Below are 20,990 nucleotides of genomic sequence, written 5' to 3' on the forward strand. Positions count from 1 at the left end.
AGGTGTAAGTGTCTTTATGATGTATGCTGATGCCAATCTTGTTGTTAAATCGATGAAATTCCAAGTCGAGAAATGTTATTTTGTTGTTTTCTTTGATCTCGCATGTGAAATTTATCTCATCATGTTGTTTGTTCAAAATTGAGAGCAAATTGTCTAGTGAAATCTAATTGATTCGATATTAATCGTCTTCGATTTATTAAAAAAATGGATCTTCAAGATCTCTTGTACTTTCTTATTCTTTTAAAATTTCAACTCCCCTTTTTATTTGAAGCACCTATGTATGTATATCTTTTTTTTTTTTAGAACATTCTTTTACCCGCACTTCTACTGTAGTTGCCACTGCTGCTGGAAGGCTAGGGCCGATGAATAGTTTAATGTCGGTAATAAGATTGACGAAAATGTTCACTGGTAACTTCAAACAAAACCAATTTAACTAATTTTACTTAACGTTTCCCGAAACGTATCTCATCAAAAGATTTTTGGCTTTAAGCAGATATTATTATCACCACACCTTTAATTTAAATTGAAAGTTAAGGTTTAATCCAAAATAGTTAAGATTTAGAATTGTATGTATTTATATGGTGGGGGTTGAACAGAAGTAGGCGTTCCTCATGTGCTTTTTATTGGCGCCTAGACCTACTGGCTATCGGGCTTCTTTAGTTTAGAAGTATTAGGTGTTCAAGATGAGTCCGGCCACGTGATCATGTTGGGTTTCTTTATTTATTAATCCTTTTTAAAAAACCTCATCGATTTTTAACTATCCTTCAGGATACCTTTCGGAAGCTTATCAAAAGGAATTAAAAAAAAAGTTTCCGTAAAAAAAAAACATAAACACTTTATTTAACAAAGTGGGTCTTTAAACTTATAAACATTAAATTTAATTTTATTCATATTACCGACTGTGACTTTATTTGAGGATGTTTCCTTTAGGCTTTCGGTTTTTGGAAAGAGTAGGCTTCCTAGCTTACCTGCGGGCTACCCATCTTCATATTCTGGAGAATCCAGCAAAGCTCCTATCCCATTGATGGTTCTCTAACACACCAACATCCGAATCCCAGTTCCAATCTCATGCTTCTGAATCTAGTGCGAATTGGTCTCTTCTAGTAAAGTGGAAATGTTGCGTCTTAGAAACGCTACTCAACCTAAGATTCTTAACCAACATTTCCACCTTACCGACTCCGTATCAGCAACGATTACTATCTGATAGTAAGGTTTGTCTTATTTTTGTTGCATATCTTAGGGATACCCGGTTTCGGTTAGTTTAAAATTCTAGTTCTAGGTAACAAATGCATCGCGGAGATTTGTAATTTATTTTCATTAATGGTTTGCCTATTCCGCTTAACAACTATTTCATCGGTAACTGAATTATCCTCTACTTCTATTAAATTACTAACAAGGTTTGAGTCAAGCACACAGAAATGCAATTGTTTATCAAATGGATTTTTATTAAAACTGTTTAAAGATTTACATTTGTTATTTATTTGACACAAGTGTAAAATAAACTAGTTTAAGAATTCACGAGCTAATATTAATGTAATGGCCAAAATTTCATCTTGCACTACATGTAAAAATACATTTCCGCAACGATTTTTCAATTTTATTTCGGCTTTGGTTGTCCTAGGTCATCAGTTTTTGTTTTCCAAGACCGGTATATTTTGACTTGACAGCAATATTCGAAATATTATTGGGCGTCTGCACATCAGATTTGCGTATGAAGTTAGTTGGACTACCGGAAGCAGCTACCGTCTGGTCGCTTTTCATACGGGCAGTTGCTTTGGTAATGTCACATCTGCGTGCAGTTTTAGCAACGGACTTCTTTTGCATCGGTTGCGCCAGCTTTTATATTGCTTTTGGTCGTCGGTGGTTTTTGTCTTATAGTGGCAGCGGTTACATCGGGTTTAGCAGCAAGTCGATTGGGACGCCGCGCCGCTGCTCGTACAGATCCAAGGAATTTTTAAACTGATTCATCGTTCGTGCGTTCACTAGGAGGTGTGACTCTGGTGAAGTGTCTCGCATTCCGTCGATGATGAAACCAATCAGTTCAAATTCGTCCATAAAGTTGCAGCGGGCGGTCATACTTCCAGCGAATGTTGTAGTTCTTGTTCCACTTGTGTTTCATAAGCATCTGGTGTATTTTGTTCAGGAGCATTGCCTTCAGTTCACCATAAACGAGTGCATCCTTGCTGAGGAGCAGCCTAGCGGTGAATCAAAGAATTACACAAAGACGTGAAGCGGAATAGGTCATCTGCGCCAACCTCTCTCAGAATTTCTCCAAAAAGTTTGTACATTGTAGACCCTCGAAAAGTCAGCCGAGATGTTGACAGATGATGTAGAATTTTGTGTAGCAAATAGTGTAGGTTGTGCATCAGCTTGCTCCAATTTGGCTATCGATTGCTGCAGTGTGAGGACTTCCTGGCGTTTGCGTGGGAGCATTAATTTGTGGTCGAGTTCGGCCTCGATTTCCTCATTTACAGCAGGCTCCTCGGATGCACAGTGCGTTGAATGTATGGGAATTCGGGAAAAAAATAAAAAAAACACAAAATTTTAGTAAGCATATTATTTTCATATTTATTTGTTCATTTTATGGGCTTAAGTAATAGATACAAGAGAAACCAAAAAGAGGTTCTTCAATTATCTTCATCAGAAGAAGATGATTGGTCGTCATGATAATCAATGATATATTTTTTGATATCAGTATCGTATATTTTGGGTTTTCTTTTAAATTTTCTTTGAGAAGAAAGGTACGGGTCTGACATAAGTAGTAAGTGGTTCATAACGTCCTTACAGTTGTTAGCTCTTGAGGATTTTCTTGCATGATTAAGCCTAGTCCGGCGGAAAGTTTTGTGCAAGCCTTCAAGAGCTTCTTCAGACAGTTGCCCGATTGGTATGTGAAAACTTTTCATGACATCTATACTATGAAAAAATAGTTTGTGCAATGTACAGGGCATATAGTACCATCCGTAAAGATCCAAATACATTTCTCTTGTTTCACAAATTAGTATATTAAATTTATCGAAATTGATGTCAATTCCTGTTGCCATTACTCGTAAAATGATATTTAATTTTTGGATCAAATTTTGGTCGATTTTTGTTATTTCGGAACTTTTCTGTGGATCAGAAAAGAATGTCCGAGCAGTGTTACCATCGTTTGATGACCCATGACCTTGCTTCGGTTGGTCAACAGTTAGTCCCATTTTCGATTTGAATTCGGCTTGTATACGCTTCTTTTCAATCTGGAAAAGAGTTTTGTTTTCTTCTCCTTGAACCCTCCATTTTCTGAAGGTTAGCCTATAAGAGATGTGCAATAAACATTTGAATGATCTTATCCAAAGATGCAGAGTCGATAGACCGAAACGATAGTTTTCTTCATTGGGTTTTTTCTCAAAGCATTTGGCTGTGTTCATTTCACTAGGAAGTGCGCCACAGATATAGCATTTAGCGGACGAATTTGTTTCTGACAAAACATTACACACGCTCCCATCAACCATGGTAATGTGCAACTCATATGAAATAATGCAACTTTGCCCTGCTATGATTTCAGTATGATCAGAAAGACTCAGAATTTTGTCTTGCATAATAGCCTCCTCCCGTCTAACAAGATCCGGACATTCTTTTTTAAATATAAATTTGACAGGCCTACAATATAATATAGATCCAGGACGATCATTCACCCAAAGAGAAGAGCCGGAATCAATATCAACTAATTTTAAAGGTACAAATGCTATAACAAATAAGTATTCGTCGATGTTTTCGGTATTTTCAAATCTGAGCTTGTACGCACTATGGTTACCACTGCCATCGAATCCCCATTTACAAATTAATTTAGCTTTTGTGTCTTTACTTATAATGACAGATTTGCAAATGCTTCTAACAGTTTTTCCCACAATATCCTGAAATTCGACTTCCGCTGATGATTCAGTAGCTACGCATTTTGGAAGAATACCTGTCTTAGTTTGCCGTAGTGCATAAATACTTGGGAAGCAGTCCTTGTGCAGAAAGTTCACGGTTTTCCTTAATATTTCATATTTTCGTTCCGTTAGATCAAGGTCGAGGTATAATGCAAGGGCTTCTCCCGGTGTCAAAAACTGTTTTTGTTTCTCTGAATTTAAACTACTGGATGAATTCAGTATTGACAGATCTGTTGCATAACTTAGCTCTTCAAGCGATCTTGTCCTTACCAAATCGTCAACTCTCTGTTTTTTAGTTTTTTTGCAACACACTACAAATTCTTTTTTCGGCCTTCCACCCTTATTTGTGACATCTTGGCTTCTCGATGCACTAATCACACTTTTTATGCTGTCGGGGAAAGAGTGGAAACTGTCAAGCCAGTCTTTGTTTCTGCTCAAAAATCGATCGCGATTTCTATGGCAATTTTGCCAACGTTTATTAATTTCTGAGCAAATTGTTGAAGCATGTCTCGTAAATATTTTTTTATCTTCAGGCTCCAAAAAGTCTGGTTTATTTAATTTTACCTTAATTAACTGCAAAACACCGAGCACTCGGGCAGTTGAGTTGGAACTCCATACGTTAAAAAGCTCCCTGTTTGAACACATTCTGAAAAAAATATTCGTAAAAAAACACCTGTGGCACGAAAAAGTGCAAGTTGTCGCAGAAAAAACTTACTTTGTGTAAAAGATACGACCAAGTTCTTTATTTAAAAAAAAAAAATGTTTCCTATATAGCACCACACAAAATAAATAGCTTAACACAGTCAGCACTTACAGTGTAAAATGAAGCTTAGCTTTGATCTCTCCTAAAACCTAAAAACTTGCATGTAACAAAAAAAAAATGCAGTAAGAATAACTGTATTTTCCCTGCAGAAGCTGAGCAGAGCAACAAAAAAAATGGTTTTGTTTTTAACTCATTAGCGCAACGCTATTTAAACCGCCACAAATCTTACTCTCACTAACTCTTTAATTGTGCGGGTTCTCTGAGGCTCTCTAACAACACAAGAGTGGACTTTATCATAAATAAACTGTTGGTTTACTTATTCAGACTTGTTAACATAAATTTGGCATACTTGTAACAAAATTTTGGAAAACTTTTTTTTTTAATTTCTTCCACTTGTCGCCGCACTGTGGGATGGTTCTTCAACTTCTGTTCTCTGTTAGTCGTCAGCATATGCTTTGTCATCGGCTTCTCCAGTTGGGAGAGTTTTGGCAGCGGCATCTTCAACGTTTGATGGGTCAGCAGCTATGATGTGCAGATTTTGATACATCTGCTTCAGCCGGGGTTAGACTGATTGTCAAAAGCACGTCAATGCCTGCGGCTTTTAGAGCTTCTATCATATCCCCCTTTGTGTTCTGTTGGTCGACCATGGTGCTGAAATTGTTATATTTTTTGTTTTATATTGTATTCCTTTTTAAAGGTGAATATAACATACCCCACATCTGATGTTTTAATACTTGCAAACATTAAAACACTCTTTATTATATAAAATGCTTTATATTTGTTCGTTAGTTTACTTTAGAAAACAGGAAAAATATCGAACGGAATCATAGAACTTTAATTATCGACTTTTACTTTAAGAGTGAGTCAGTCGTTATTTTATTTTTATTAAAATCAAATACTTCGGGTTCTTTTTGACAACTCGAGACGATCGCCCATAATAATAGGACGTTTACATTTTACATGAGTCAATTTTCATATCATATTAATTTGTATGGTATTACAATTTTAATATTTATAAACTATCAATTGAATAATGACGACAAATGGGCCGTTACCAGTTTGCTTAATCGAATTTTTATTGGTAATGAGTTCTTTTTTTGTTTTGTATTTGCGCACTACACGTTCGACGGATACTAACGACACAATTCAAGTAACACTTCTTCGGTAGGCGTGTTTTTTGATTCTCTCTCTTTACTTAAATTCTATTCTAGTGGCAGCCCTTTACATGTATTAGTTGAAAGAGATGTTACATTTATACATTTGCCTTTGTTTTTATTTTGTTTTTTCTATTTCGCTTACAATTCTTGGTTAATGCATGGCTTAAGGTTTGCTACCTCCCATACTCCACTATAGGGTTTTTGGCTGATCTGAAACCCTTCAACGTCCCACACATACCTGTCATTATGTAATACTTGTCTTACTTCGTAGGGCCCTTTAAACTTGGGCATTATTTTCTTACAGACATTTGGTTGGCTATCAAAATTTTTCACCAACACATAATCTCCTACGTGATATTCCTTACTCACTCTCTTTTAATCTTTCTTTTGTTTATTGTACTCCTGTACTCTCATTATCTTCTCAGCCGATCTCGTTCGTATTTTCTTTAAATCCCTATCACTCTCATTATTCACTAATCCCTTTCATACCTCCTTTAATGGATCAACAACATCTCCCCTTTGACTTACACCAAAAAGTAACTGACTTGGATGAGTTCCTATTCCTTTATGTAAAGTATTATTCATGGCGAAGTCAATCTTTACTAACGCCTTGTCAAGTGACAATGCCAAGCCGCCGTTTGTGATTTTCGCAAGCATATATTTTCTTGCAAGTTCTAAGTGTCACCGGACCAAAGTGGTCGAATGGAACGTCACCCTTCAGGATGTTGTGCATGAGACCTTCATGCTTGCCCATCTTTGCTCAAAATACTAAACTTTTAAGACAGTTAATAATGTGGCCCTTCACCTTCTTATTTAATTCTGGAAACCAATTTCAGAATGTTGTCTACCACTTTTTCCAATCCTTCATGTCCTAACTCGTGATATTTTTGCAAAATATTTCGTTCCATGCATGATGGCACTACAAACAGTATGTTCTTTCCCATTTTCCTATATACTAACCCATTCTTCAATTCGTACTTCCTATTCTCTTGCACCTGTAACTTTTCCCTAATCTTTTGTATGCTCTCATCCTTCTTTTGGCAAATCGAAAACGTTTTTTTCGAATGTGTTATCTTCAAGTACCAATATAGTGGGTATACGACTCAACGCATCCTCTTGCTGCGTCTTACCACCACTTCGATGCTCCAAATCGTAATCGTAGTATTGTAGCTCGAGCGCCTATCTAGCAATTCTAGGATTTATTTCCTTCTTATTCAATGTTAGCGTCAAAGAATTACAATCTGTAAAGATTTTAAACTTCAACCCTCTCTTCATTGTCAAACGGCTCTCTTCAGTGTCAAACGGCTTTCATTTGAAACGAACATTTCTCCCATCTCTTTTAACAGCTGCTCAATAGACATTTGTGCCAAGTTACTTTTTGAGTGAAACTACTTCAGTCCGTTGCCGCTTAAGCGGCAAGAAACCAAAATACGCGCGTTATTGTCGTCCAATTTGTACGCTTTGATAAGTTTTCTAAGTTGGGTTTCCCAGTGCGAAAAATGTTCTCCATTAAATTCTGTTACTATAACTCCTGTAGTGTCAGCACTGGTGTATTTCGGCTGCTGCTATCCTGTAGAACCTCGCCAGCTCTGGATGTGTTTCCATGTAATAGTCTTTCCACACCAAACCAAAAACCCGGTTTTTGGTAAAAAGTTTTCGAAAACTCATAAAGTGTTCACACCGAGTATTTACAAGTTTTCGTTTGACATTTCCATAATTTTTTTATACTAATTGTTAAATTTTGTATACTCGTAAATAGTATATTTTTAATTTAAAAATGTATTAGTTTTCGAATAATTTTTGAAATAAATGAATTCTTGCTACCGACATTTCCTTGTAAACGTGTAGATTTTATCTTGCACCACGCAATCCCGGCCCCTTGTCAGCCCATAACTCCAGAAGGAGTTTCTCGTCGGAAATTGTCCACAACTTTCTAAGTTTGTTCTTTTTCTTTTTATTTGTTTCTTCTTCCATTTTCTAGAAAGAAAAAGTACAATTATTTATTATGTTTCATGATTGATACAAAAATATTACCTACCAGTTAAATAACCTTAACCAAATGCGGTTCGGTGTAGAAAGGCTATAAGATGAAATCATTTTTATTTGTTGTTGAAAGGCTTTCCTTAATTAAAACAAACATTTGTATTAATTTATAACCATTATTAAGTAAGTTTGCAGAAATGAAACTTGGCAAATCGCAAATCTAACTCAATAAACACAACAGCTAATCGAAATGACATTTATGTCTGTTGCAATTTGTACCAAGTTTCCCAAACTTGGGTAAGTGGATCAAACATTAAATCTACCATCAAGAATCAAAGATGTGGAATTTGGACCCATCTGATTCGGCAGTTTTATTTTTATATCCATTTACAAATGTAAATCTTTTCTTCTTCTTAACATCACTGACAAAAGGTCTTTTACGGTCAACGCAATTCTTAAATTCAGACCTATTCGCAGTGGTTTCGGTTTTATGGGGAGAGCGTAAAAATTCAATAAAATCGGAACCACTCAACCGATCTTGATGAAACTTTTAGATATTATTAAAGATTTCATAAGACATCATCATACAAAATTTCCAACTTCTGCCACGCCCACTTAAAAAAAAATATAATCCCTAAAATTGATACAGGGTTGTTATAAGAACACAAAAGTGATAACACGTGACATTTATGACGAAATTTTAATAGTATATTAAAAAGTCAAAGAATAAACAAAACAAGCACTATTATTTTTTGTATTTTTGACGTATCGGCGAAACCACTATGATATAGAGCGATCTTTTAACGGTCCACTCAGAAACCGTTTTCTTTAAGTTATTTGCAATCTCGTTGGCTATTTTAGTATCTTTTTGAATAATTCTTTTTATTTCCCTCTCATCAATCTCATTTAACTTGCGACATCGCGTCGTCCTTATCTTTGTTTATTTTTAATGCTTTTTACTATACTACCTTCTGTACTGTTGATTACTGTAGTCCAACGGATGTAAATCTGGACTTCCTGATGGCACATCTAAAGCGGCGATAAAATCCGGAATGTTGCTTCGAAGCCAATTTTTCGTTGTTTTGGCCTTGAGCGCCGAAGCAGAAACTTGTTAGAATATCCAGCTTTCTCCGTTGGACAACCCATTCGTTAAATTTTGTCACAACACCTTGGAGAAGATTCTCCTGGTAGACTTTTGCTACGGTTTTAACAAAAGAAAAAGAAGATTTAAATCAATTAATGAACAAATATCCTAGTAACGTAGGTATTGATAAAAGTTAATTTATTCTAGATCGGTTTAATTAAAAAAAATTCTTTTTTTCTTTTACAGGGCAAGTGCCCAAAAAGTCCAATAAGTAACTTGAAATGAAAAATTAAATTTATTTGGTTTAGTTAACAAATAACTTCTTAAAAATAAAAAACATAAACATAAAAACTAAATTTATTTAACAGTTAATGTTCACATACAAGCAATACATTCGTATTCGTACAACTCTTCATTTAATAGTTATTTAAAAAAAAATAAAAATAAAATGTAAGTTTTTAATATCTAATTTCATATCCTTTGCTCCTTATGACTTCATAAAACCTTTTTGGGTGTATTCCACCCGATTGCATGTCATTCTTGAATTAGTTTTTGTTCAAGCTCTCTTTTGCCAGTAATTTGTAATTTTCTTATTTTTTTGTCCAAGTGATCAGACAGATTCTCCATGGGATTTATATCTGGTGATTTTAGTGGTGATACATTACTTTTGGGCATTTGTATAAACACCAGGTACGCGCTTTCAAGGCAGTGTGTTTGGGATCATTGTCTTGGTAGAATAAAAAGTTGTTTTCTACACCCAGTCGAATGGCACTCTCCTTAAGATTTTTTTGCAGGATATCAATGTAAACATCCTGATTCATTATACCAATTATAATATCAAAGTTTCCCACTTTTGCTGTCGAAAAACAACTCCACACCATCACGGAACCTCCACCGTGTTTCACTGTTGGTACTAAATTCTGTAGCGGTCTTATTTATTAAGAACCAGTTCATTAATTAAAAACAATACGCAACGTAGTTGAATACTTTTAACTTTATTTAACAATCCAAACGGATAAAATCTTAACTTAAAACAATTCAATTATAATATTTTATGACGAGTCAGAACATTGAAATCAAAAGTTCACTCTATCGCCTTAAGCGCTCGTACATTTCAAACATGAACTAAATTCTCCTTATTTGGAATTCTCCTTATATCCCAAAGTACTCCTCCCCATGTGACAGCGATATGTTGTGTGGTTGATTTCTTAATTTTTAGTTCTTTTTATTGCAAATCTTATTTGTTTATTTTGTACGTGCCTTGAATTGAAAAATTCCGTCGGGGTCACCAGTTGTAGCGGTCTTATTTACTAAGAACCACTTCATTCATTAAAAACAATACGCAACGTAGTTGAATACTTTTAACTTTATTTAACAATCCAAACGGATAAAATCTTAACTTAAAACAATTCAATTATAATATTTTATGACGAGTCAGAACACGTCTAGACGGCAGCTGATAAAAATAAAGAATGTTCTGTCTGCAATTTAGTTCGGTGAAATCAAAAGTTCACTCTATCGCCTTAAGCGCTCGTACATTTCAAACATGAACTAAATTCTCCTTATTTGGAATTCTCCTTATTTCCCAAAGTACTCCTCCCCATGTGACAGCGATATGTTGTGTGGTTGATTTCTTAATTTTTAGTTATTTTTATTGCAAATCTTACTTGTTTATTTTGTACGTGCCTTGAATTGAAAAATTCCGTAACCGTCGGGGTCACCAGTTGCAGAGGTTTTATTTACTAAGAACCATTTCATTCATTAAAAACAATACGCAACATTTCTTATTGACCTCCAAAAACAGCAATTGCTTGAAGTACTTCCAATTCACCGTCTGTGAATCGGTTGCACCTTGTCCAAATTTTTTTTCTCGCAGCTTCGTTCTTCTAAAACTTCGCGCCAGCTATCCATCCTAGAACATTTGTACTCCGCAGAAGCAGCATTTCACAACACCGTGATTCAACGGCTGCAATCAGGGCTCTTACTTCATTTTCTTTCCACTCATGCTGAATTTTGAGAATTCGATGCCTGCAGCACTATCTGTATTTAGTTACTTTTCTTGGAATATCCAGAAATCACATTCTTATATACTTAATTATCATGTTATGTTAAACGTTTGAAAGGGACTACGTCACCTTTCCCATGTAGACAATTGTCTATTATTTGCTGCTTGACAATGACGTTTAACGTTGACTTCTATATTTAGATATGCCTTCCTGGAATGGTTGACTGTACTTCGTTCCACAGTTGTAAATGGAGCGATTTATTAGTTTTTTTTAGTCGATTTGGATTTCTTTAAGTTAATAGTTTAAAAATCTTGCTGCATTGATTCGCATGTCAGGTTAAGGTAGATTTCTGTTTGAAAGGTTGTAAATTCCAAATTATTAGGTTTCTTTATTTTCACGAACCGTCACTGTTTTTACACATGTTAGGATGGCTGTTTTTAAATCAAAGGAAATTATTAACTAACTACTTAGCAAAGCGAAAAGAAAGGTTTAAGATTTTAAAAATATTAAATATGCGACAAAATATCTCCACAGACATTTTTGGTACAAACTTAATTAGAAAAACACTGAATATTCCACAAATATTTTCAGTCCTTCAATCTAAAAAAAAAAAACAAATCATTTAAAATAAATAATTTTTTACAATTGGCAAGAAATTATATAATTACATATTACTAAAGCCCACTTCATGTTAATTAAACAGTAGTTACCCTTTTGTAAATATATTAAAATAAATATTTAACAATTTGATTGTGTTATTTTCAATATAATATAAAATACATTTACCATTTATAAATGTAGAACATATTTTCTTTTCTTATTAAATAAAATATTTAATCATATTTAACTAGATATTAAAAAACTAAGTTTTATTTAAATTTAACAAACATTTTAACAATTTTTTAAGATAATTTGGATATTTTAATTCAATACTTTCCTTAATTTTATAGTGTTTGCATTACATTAATGAATTTCATGCTCTTTTTTACATTGTAAAATTTAAAAACATGTATAGATACATAGATAAATGTATTTATCAAAAATTAAGACACCACTTTAGTTATAAATGAATTATTAACATAAATAAAACTTGATTTGAAAGCAATATCGTGCAATGTTGATATAACATAAATTAAATTGGTATATGATTTTAACGATACTAAGAGTATCGGGATGAAAAAAAAAACATCAAATCGTTTTCAAAACCTTGTCACAAACAATTTCTCACTTTGGAATTTGATAAAAGGTATTTTTAAATATATAAAACCAAAGATTTTGTTTGTTGAGTTTTAATCAACAATTTTTTGTTTGTATTATTTGTAAATAAATTAGATTTAACAAAAAATGTATTTCTAAAGTAATAAAAATATAAAAATTAAAAAAAAAAAAAAAATAACTACATTTCAATGATAATTTTACCAGAATGTTTATTTCTACAACAACAACAACAACAAATATAATAAAATATATTTACATTTTAAATATTATGCATGATGTTGGTATATTAAAATTTATAATGAAAGTGAAATTAATAATAATAATGTTCTATAAGTTAAAGTTTAAGAATTATAAAAAAAAATAAATCTAAGCGTACCTATATACATATAAATATATTCGGCGTAATTAAAAAATAAATAAAATGTTTTATAAATAGTTGCGAATAGCATTTGTTTTTATTATGTAAAAGGAAATAATCATCCACGATGTATTGAAATCCTTCCTAAAGAAGTAGTAAAGGGTGTTTTTTTAAACGTGTGGTTTTCAAGAAGAAATAAAACGCGACAAACCCTTTAATAAATTGATTGTTTTAATACGTCGATCGCGCTAACCGAACTTTGTTGAGGAGTATATCCATTAAATAATTTTAAGCCCAACTGAGTATGTCAGCTGTCAAAAAGGTCAACCGAGTATTGCCACATTGAAAAACTAAATTGTCTAAAAAACACCTGTTGTTTATAAGCACTACATAGAAATTGGGTAAAGTAGAAACGCATGCAAAAAAATATACAGTGAGTGTCATTAATATTCGGTTTTTAATCTTAAACATACTTTCGATATTTTTCTCGTAGTAAAAGTTGAATTTAGGTTTATTATTTGGATATTTTATAAATTAATAAATATTATTCCCTTAATATTTCATTAAAAAAATGGTGCAATCAATAAACTGCATTAAGATATACAATAAACAACGCAAAAAAGACGCATGATTAACAGTTTGTCTATTCAAGGCTTATAAATAGTAAGAAAAATTAAAACAAGTCCTCGTTTAAGTGCACCAAAAATTGTACAAGAAGTGTTAATGGAATTAAAAATGAAAATATCTGTATCAACGGTACGCTGAACCATAAAGGCAAATGGCTACAATGGTCGTGTTGCACGAAAAAAATCCATTTATCAATATGCGCAACAGGCAAATTCGGATCAGATTTGCGTGGGAACACAAAAATAAGGATGCAACTTGGTGGGATGATGTAATATTTCCTGATGAGAGTAAGTACAACCTCTTTGGATCGGATTGGAGAGTTATGGTGTAGCGCAAGACAAATGAAGAACTTAAAAGCCAACAGTGAAGCATGGATGCGGGCACATCATGGTTTGGTGTTTATTTATTTATTTAATTTTAATTCGTTAAAATCTAACGTTAACAATATTTAAAAAAAATTCTTATAATCTAATAATATCTAATATCATAATTTATATTTATTATACAATATTGTTTAAAAACATAAGTTTAAATTGTTTACATTTTATATTATCATTTACAGATTCTAAACAAAAATGAAATTCGTTATAAATTGTTATTAACTGATTGAGAGGGCTACATACACCATAGTTTGATCTGCTAAATATTTGAATAATATGTTGCTGTCGCCTTAAACTTGCACGACTGAAACTGAAATTTAATTTACTTAGAACTGATGGTAATGATATCGAACCATTAATAATCCCAACAATAAAACAAAATTGTAAATACTTTCTGTGGTTAGTCAAAGAAGGGAGGCTGATCAAAGCTAGTCTTTGAGAATAAGGAGGAAATAGATTTTCCCTTGCCCATGGAAGAGACCGAAGACAGAAACGCAGAAACCTTTTTTGGATCGCTTCAATTCTTGAAACATGTATTGAGTAATAAGGTGACCATACCACACAGCCGTATTCTAAAATTGGTCTAACAAACGAAATAAATAGAAGTTTAAGAACAAGGATCCCGAAAATCACGACCGAATCTTTTAATGAATCCAAGAACCCTATTGGCTTTTTTAATTATATAACTTAAATGATCATTAAATGATAATTTGGGATCTAGAATAATACCTAAGTCAGAAAACATAGAAACTTTACATAACGGACAAGAATCAAACATATAGTCGTACAAAAACGGAATTTTTGTACGTGTAAAACTCATAGTTTTACATTTGTCAACATTTAAAACAAGTCGGTTTTTATTGCACCATTCCCTAAATATTGTTAAGTCTTCTTGTAATAATAAACAGTCAGAGGAGGATTTTATACTTTTGAAAAGCTTAATGTCATCAGCATAAATAAGGACAGACGAGTTTTTTAAGTTTGAAACCAAGTCGTTAATAAATAAAACAAATAAAATAGAACCTAGGTGGTTGCCCTGAGGGACGCCAGAATTGACAACAAATTGAATTGAACTTTCATTACGAAACAAGACAGAATAACGACGATTTTTTAAGTATGAAGAAATCCAATTTATAAAATTGTTGTTAAATCCTAGATAGTATAATTTTAGAATTAGTGTATTGTGACATAACTTGTCAAAGGCTTTACTAAAGTCAGTAAATACGCAATCAACTTGCCCGCGTTTTTCAAATACATCTAGACAAAAGGACACGAAGTTAAATAAATTATTTACAGTGGGGGGTGCATTTCAGCAAGAGGCATGGGAAATTAGTATTCATCGACGGTTTATTGAATAAGGAACGCTATTTAGGGATCCTAAAAGAAATTTAAGGCAAAGTGCTCACGAAATGGGCATTTTAAGGAATTTGAAATTTTACCAGGACAACGACCTGAAGCACAAATCACATGTTGTAAGAGAATGGCTTCTGTATAACTGTCCAAAAGTTATCCAAACATCTCCACAATCTCCAGACTTTAACCCAATTGAGAATTTGTGGGATGAATTGGACCGTTGAGTTCGCGAAACTTCTGTCTCGTCAATAAGTGCACTCAAGCAACGGCTTCAAGAAGAGTGGAGCAAAAAAGGCATTGAATACCTTCAAAAAATTACAAAAAAAAATATGCCCAACCGACTGGACGGAGTTTTATCTAATCAAAGGTATCCAACAAAATATTAAAATCAATGGCATGAAAGATTAATTAAAAAATTGGTTGGACAAACTGGTTTTTAACTTTTTTAAAGTTTAATGTGAAAAGCAAAATGTGTTTATATGAAAAGAAACAAAAAAAAAAACGAATATTAATGGCTCTCACTGTAGATAGATCAGTATACATAGATATTTTATCTAAAACTAAGGCACTGTAGATATGTGTATTTAACATTTCTTCTACCTAACATTGAAAGTTATGTTGCGGTTAAAATTTGCGGCAACAAAAACTTAATTTTTTTCCCTCGTTCCTTTCTTATTTATTTAAAAGTGTCTTCTTACATCTTCTAGGAGAGAAAAGGTCAGAAGTAGTCCATCAGCTATTGCTTCGCTCTCTCAGTACTTGAAGGACTCAATATACGAAATGTCAGTGGTGACAAACTTCTGGCAGAATCTATGTTCAAGTGACAGATGGTCCTTAATGGAAAAACAAAATGATAGATAGGCGTTCTGACCAAATACTATGGAATGGCTGAGTGCCCAACATAAGTTCAAGTTTCATGAAAAGTTGTAAAAGGCGGAACGTCTTATTGTTTTTTTTTTTTACTCCACACTGGTCATTCCGTAAAACGATTATCGTCAACGATATTGTTTTTACGATAGTCTCACTTCACTTAAGACGATAATCGACTGTCATTGATTTCCAAATACTAACTAAGCAAATTGATATAAAATTGTTTCAGTGTAATTGAGTTTTGTTACAAAGTGAAAATGAAAACCCAGAAAAAAATAAAATGAATACGATTATGGAAACAAATAAGAGATAAACCAGACCCTCTATCTCTCCCAACCAATATGTATTTAAGCATTATTGTTTTTTTCTTTTTCACTTCTTAAATAATCTAAACCAATATTGTTTTGTTCAAAGTTTTTTAAAAGAGGCCATTATAATTTCAATAAAATCAGACATAATAACATCGTGGGCAGCAAAAAAATAAGAACAGTAACAATAACAATAATCACCGCAAAATAGTTTTTAAGTTTAGTAAAAAGCAATTTGTTGCAAATTTTCACAACTTCTCATAGACAAAAACCAAGTTTAATAACATTACCCGTGTTTTGTTGGGAAATCTATCCATAGTAAAGTAGGATTTTACACGAATAACAAAAAACAATATCCATAGTGAGAATAACACCGATAAAAGTTAGAGTAAAATCTCACTATGGATAGGTTTTTGACATTTATACGAGCCTCGAATGGATCTTATGTGATGGCTGTAATCGTTGAGTAGTTCTGCATTTGGAATCATGTATGTTTCCCATTGCGGAAAAAACGAATCTATTACTGTTGATATTATTTAGTTAATGGCCACATACCAAATTTCGATGATGTAAGAGTACTCGACAAAGAGAAGAGAATGACGACGAGGTATACTCTTGAAAGCTTGCGCATACAACAAAAATAAAAAGAACGATGAACACTCAAGAAGATCGAGAGAACACCATTGTAAGCTTCGCATTAGCAATAAAATAAGTACTGAAATACATTGTGATAATTTATGTTTGTCTTTTTAATTTATTAGTCTCTCTTGTGTTTAATGTTAATTTATTAAATTGTTTTCTTTCATTTTAAAATAAAACAATCTAAAACACAACAACATAAAAACAACATGTAAGTTTCCTTTTTTTAATTTAGACAAATTGTTTCATAATGTTAAATAAATAAAGATCATAATAAAAACCCCTGAAGAAGTCGTGAGTAGCGACGAAACGTTGGGTAAAAGATGAAATAAAGTTTTTTATTTGCATTTAAAATCGATTGACCAAAACAGCCTGCGTTACTAAACATAAATCTACACATATTCAATAAAAATTGGTCACATAAAACATACATAAATTATTTAGTTTTGTTAGTGAAAATGGACTAACCTGGCTTATTTTGCAAGAAAAAACAATAGAAAAGAGATTTATGTTTTAATATGTTTCCAAACAAGGTTTATCTCAGTTTAGAATAGATAAATCTCAACTCGATTCAGGTATATAAGGAATTGAGGCGAGCTTCAAGCTCGCTTTAACACGGTTATCAAATATCAACACGATGTATGAGAATAGTTGATAATTATCAAAAAAAATAAATGAATCGGTATTATGGTGATGAATTATCAATATTTTTGATAAATAGTGAATTAAAAGATTTATTGTGAATAGCTTTATTGATAAACTCGGTATTACTTCTATCAAACATACTGATACCCATGCAATATTCTATCAGCTACAAAATCTTCGTTAAAAAATGTATCACATATTCGTAAATGGTAAAGAATTGTAATTTAAATACGATTTATAAAAGTTTTTAGTAGTTTTTATTGAATATATAAATTGAAGAACGAAATGCCTTCACTAGAATTGTTGTTTGAGGGCAATTGTACTGAGAAACGAAGCCCAAGCTATTAAGTTCCAAAGCGATGTCTTCCAATTTGTTGGTTAGGACTGGCTTAGCACAAGTGCCTTTTGCAACCTCAGGATTTTCCTCAATTAGTTCCACAAGCCTTTCTGTTAGTTTTCTGTTGCTAACTATTCTACTCCTAAATAAACAAAATATTATTAAGAAAAAATAGAAATTTATTTAATGAAAACAACTAACATTATTATACACAAGAACTCAACACAAATGACAAACGTTAAACACCAAACAAAACCTATTCACAATCGTATGTTGATTAGTATTCACAATGGGTAAAAAATTACATTTGATACTCATAATACCAAATTATCAATAAATTGATAGAAGTTATCAGTTATCAAATAATTGATAGTTGATAGCCATAATAGGGCTGTGAAAACTATAGACGAGACTATAGTGATAAAATTACGTGAAGAAAATTATTGATGATATCGTTAATGATAATCGTTTTAACGATTTTCGTTTTGAAAATTACGGAATGACTCCCCAGATAAAACCAAATAACTTTAAATTCATAAATCCTTTTACAAATATAACTTAAGCTATGGTATTGACCGAGATTTTTTTTCTTGCTTAGTTTAATGAGACTTTTTCTTTCGAAACCAAAAGATGTAGGGAATTTGGTGGCTGAATGCAACAATAAAAATGTGTCCCAAGCAAACTTTATTAGACCCTCTAGCTATAGGGTGTCAAAAGACTTTTTTAAATCTCAGTACCTGTGTACTGTTATTTTGATTTATTTCATAGATATCAGAAACGCCTTGAACCCAAGCTGTTTATCCGGGATTATTTGTTTGTCCGCAACCCACTTAGTCAAAGCCCTATTAATGATCTTCTCGAAAACTTTGTTGTCGCTCGGAAGAAGACTTATCGACCGATGATTTGACGGGTTGGAGTTGCCCTCTCCCTTTTTCGGCAGAGGATGAACCACAGTGGTCTTCCAATGCACTGAATATGCGTTGTTCAGTGCATTATTGAAGAGTGTGGTATAAAGTATAAGAGTCAACTGCCTCCAACGGTAAATGTCTTAGTAAAACGTTGGATAAATTTTCATTACCTGCTGACATTTTGTTCTTTAGTGAGTTGAAGATGAGCGGAAGCTCAATCTTCGTTATTGACAAGTCAAATGGTCTAGTTTGATCTGCAATTATGGCGATATTTGCCAAAAAATTGTAAGGCTCTGTTTTCTAGGTCGTGGTTGGGGCTAATGCACGACACTTCCTGAAAAGTAGCTCCAACTGTGTCCACCTTTATCTTCGGATCTTCATATATGTACAAGTCTTGACAGTTTAATGTTTATTAACACAAAAAAAAAAAACAGAATTTAAATTGTCTGATAATAATTATTTTAAATTTAACAATCAGTTACCGTTATATGATGTGAATTTAAGTACAATTTAAATTGTCATAAAAACTTAAATCCAAACTAACTTGAATAATAATTTAATGGTTATAAAGCATCTTGCACATGAGCTACGAACTGCGAATTCAGGATGTTCGCATATTTTGAATTTTCTTTCACGTGAGTTTTATTTACATTCGTATACAGCGACGAATTGTCAATTTATAATTACAATTTCCAACAAACCAAACAAGAGGGGTGTAATTTTGAGGTAAAGTTGAGTGCGAACAATTTATTCGTTGCAGTGTGGATGGTATGTGGAACGCGAATAGAGTTTGACAATTCGTAGCAACTACACTGCAATTCGTTACTACCAAATTGTTTTTACAAAATTTTCTTGTTTTAGAGAACGAAAAGCAAATTTTATTATCCTAACATGAGTGTCAATTGGTTTCTTATAATTTAAATGTGTTTTTGTTAGAAATTGACTTTTTGAAATATTTAAAATCACGTTTGTTCGTCCATTCATTCATTCGTTGTTCGCTCTCGTGTGCATGGCCCTTAACACCACATGATCTTAAATGAGTTCAGAGATGAATGTGTATTAAAAAAAAATGTATGATTAGATAAAATTACCTAAAAATATCTAAAACTCCTCTCACATTATAAAAGTGCTATACCTGTAATTACACATATATAAGATGAATCCTATATTCAAGTATTTTTTAAAAAGAAACAATGCATTTCAAGTTTTATTTGATTAAAAATTCCATTTAAATTTTTTAATGATGACATTTCATTTTACTGAACAGCCAACTGCCAAAAGGCAAACAAAAATCCATTTCGTTTTACTGTTTGTGTTCCAATTTTTTACTGTTCCAAACACATCATTACAAATTTTACTGATGAAAGCAACAGTAAAAAAAAAGTATGGAATTTTTGTGACCTGTCAAAAATTACAACTCCACAACTTCAATTTTGCAAAACACAACAATTTGTTTTCATTTTGAATTTAACGGATCTACATTAATAATGGCTTGGTCCCATAAGAAATGCACGTGCGAAACGAAAATTCTCATACAAAAATGAAAATCGTTTTTCAGAACACTGCTGAACGACGAAATGTGTCATTTTAGTGGATAGCTGTACTTAATTTCTTAGTACACGTTCTCAATTTAATTGCCCGGCATATTAATTGCTTGCGAGATTTTGACGTTTAATATTTTTTTTATTGAGAACAAATTGTTTACTCTTGACTTTCGGTGTTTTGATTTTGATTTATATTTGATTTAAAATTCAAAATAAAATTGATTTGTCTAATGTGTTCCAACAATACATTTCTGAATCGGAAATTCAGGATGTTGAAGATGTTATTGGTGATGTACAAGAAGTTATGAAGCCGAGCAGTGAAGTAAAACTTCCAAAAAATAAACAGAAAAAAAATGATTTTTCTTCGGAGGAAAAAAAGAAGTACTAACTGCTCAACAAAATGTAAATGAATAGAATTCTTTTCCACTTTTGTTTACCAGCAGCTGACTATCAGAACTTGTCAATTGTTTTTGATAGCTGAGAGAACTCTCCACAAATATTTATCCGCTGTGGTTTTCGTTTTCATTTTGCTCTGCACTTGGAGACCGCCGAAAAAATTCGTTTCACTTTAACTGCGTACTAGGCTTTATGGACAAAATCCTCTCAATTTAGCTTGTAGGCCGAAAGAGGGCAAACCCATTTAGTTGGGAATCTAGATAATATATTTCCTCTATGCGGTGGATGGTAATTTTTCGAACCAAATTATTTTTAGCGACGAAACACATTTTTCACTCGGTTAGTATGTTAATAAAAGTAATTGTCGTATTTTGGCTTCTGAGAATCCTCAAAAAGTCACTGTTTGGTGCTCTCTTTTGTCCGGAGGTATGATTGGACCTTACTTCTCCGAAAACTACGATAAAACGACTAACCCAATTTTATTTGCCTGCTATTAGAGAATACGA

This window comes from Eupeodes corollae, chromosome 1, assembly GCF_945859685.1.
Source record: "Eupeodes corollae chromosome 1, idEupCoro1.1, whole genome shotgun sequence".
Lineage (NCBI taxonomy): Eukaryota > Metazoa > Arthropoda > Insecta > Diptera > Syrphidae > Eupeodes > Eupeodes corollae.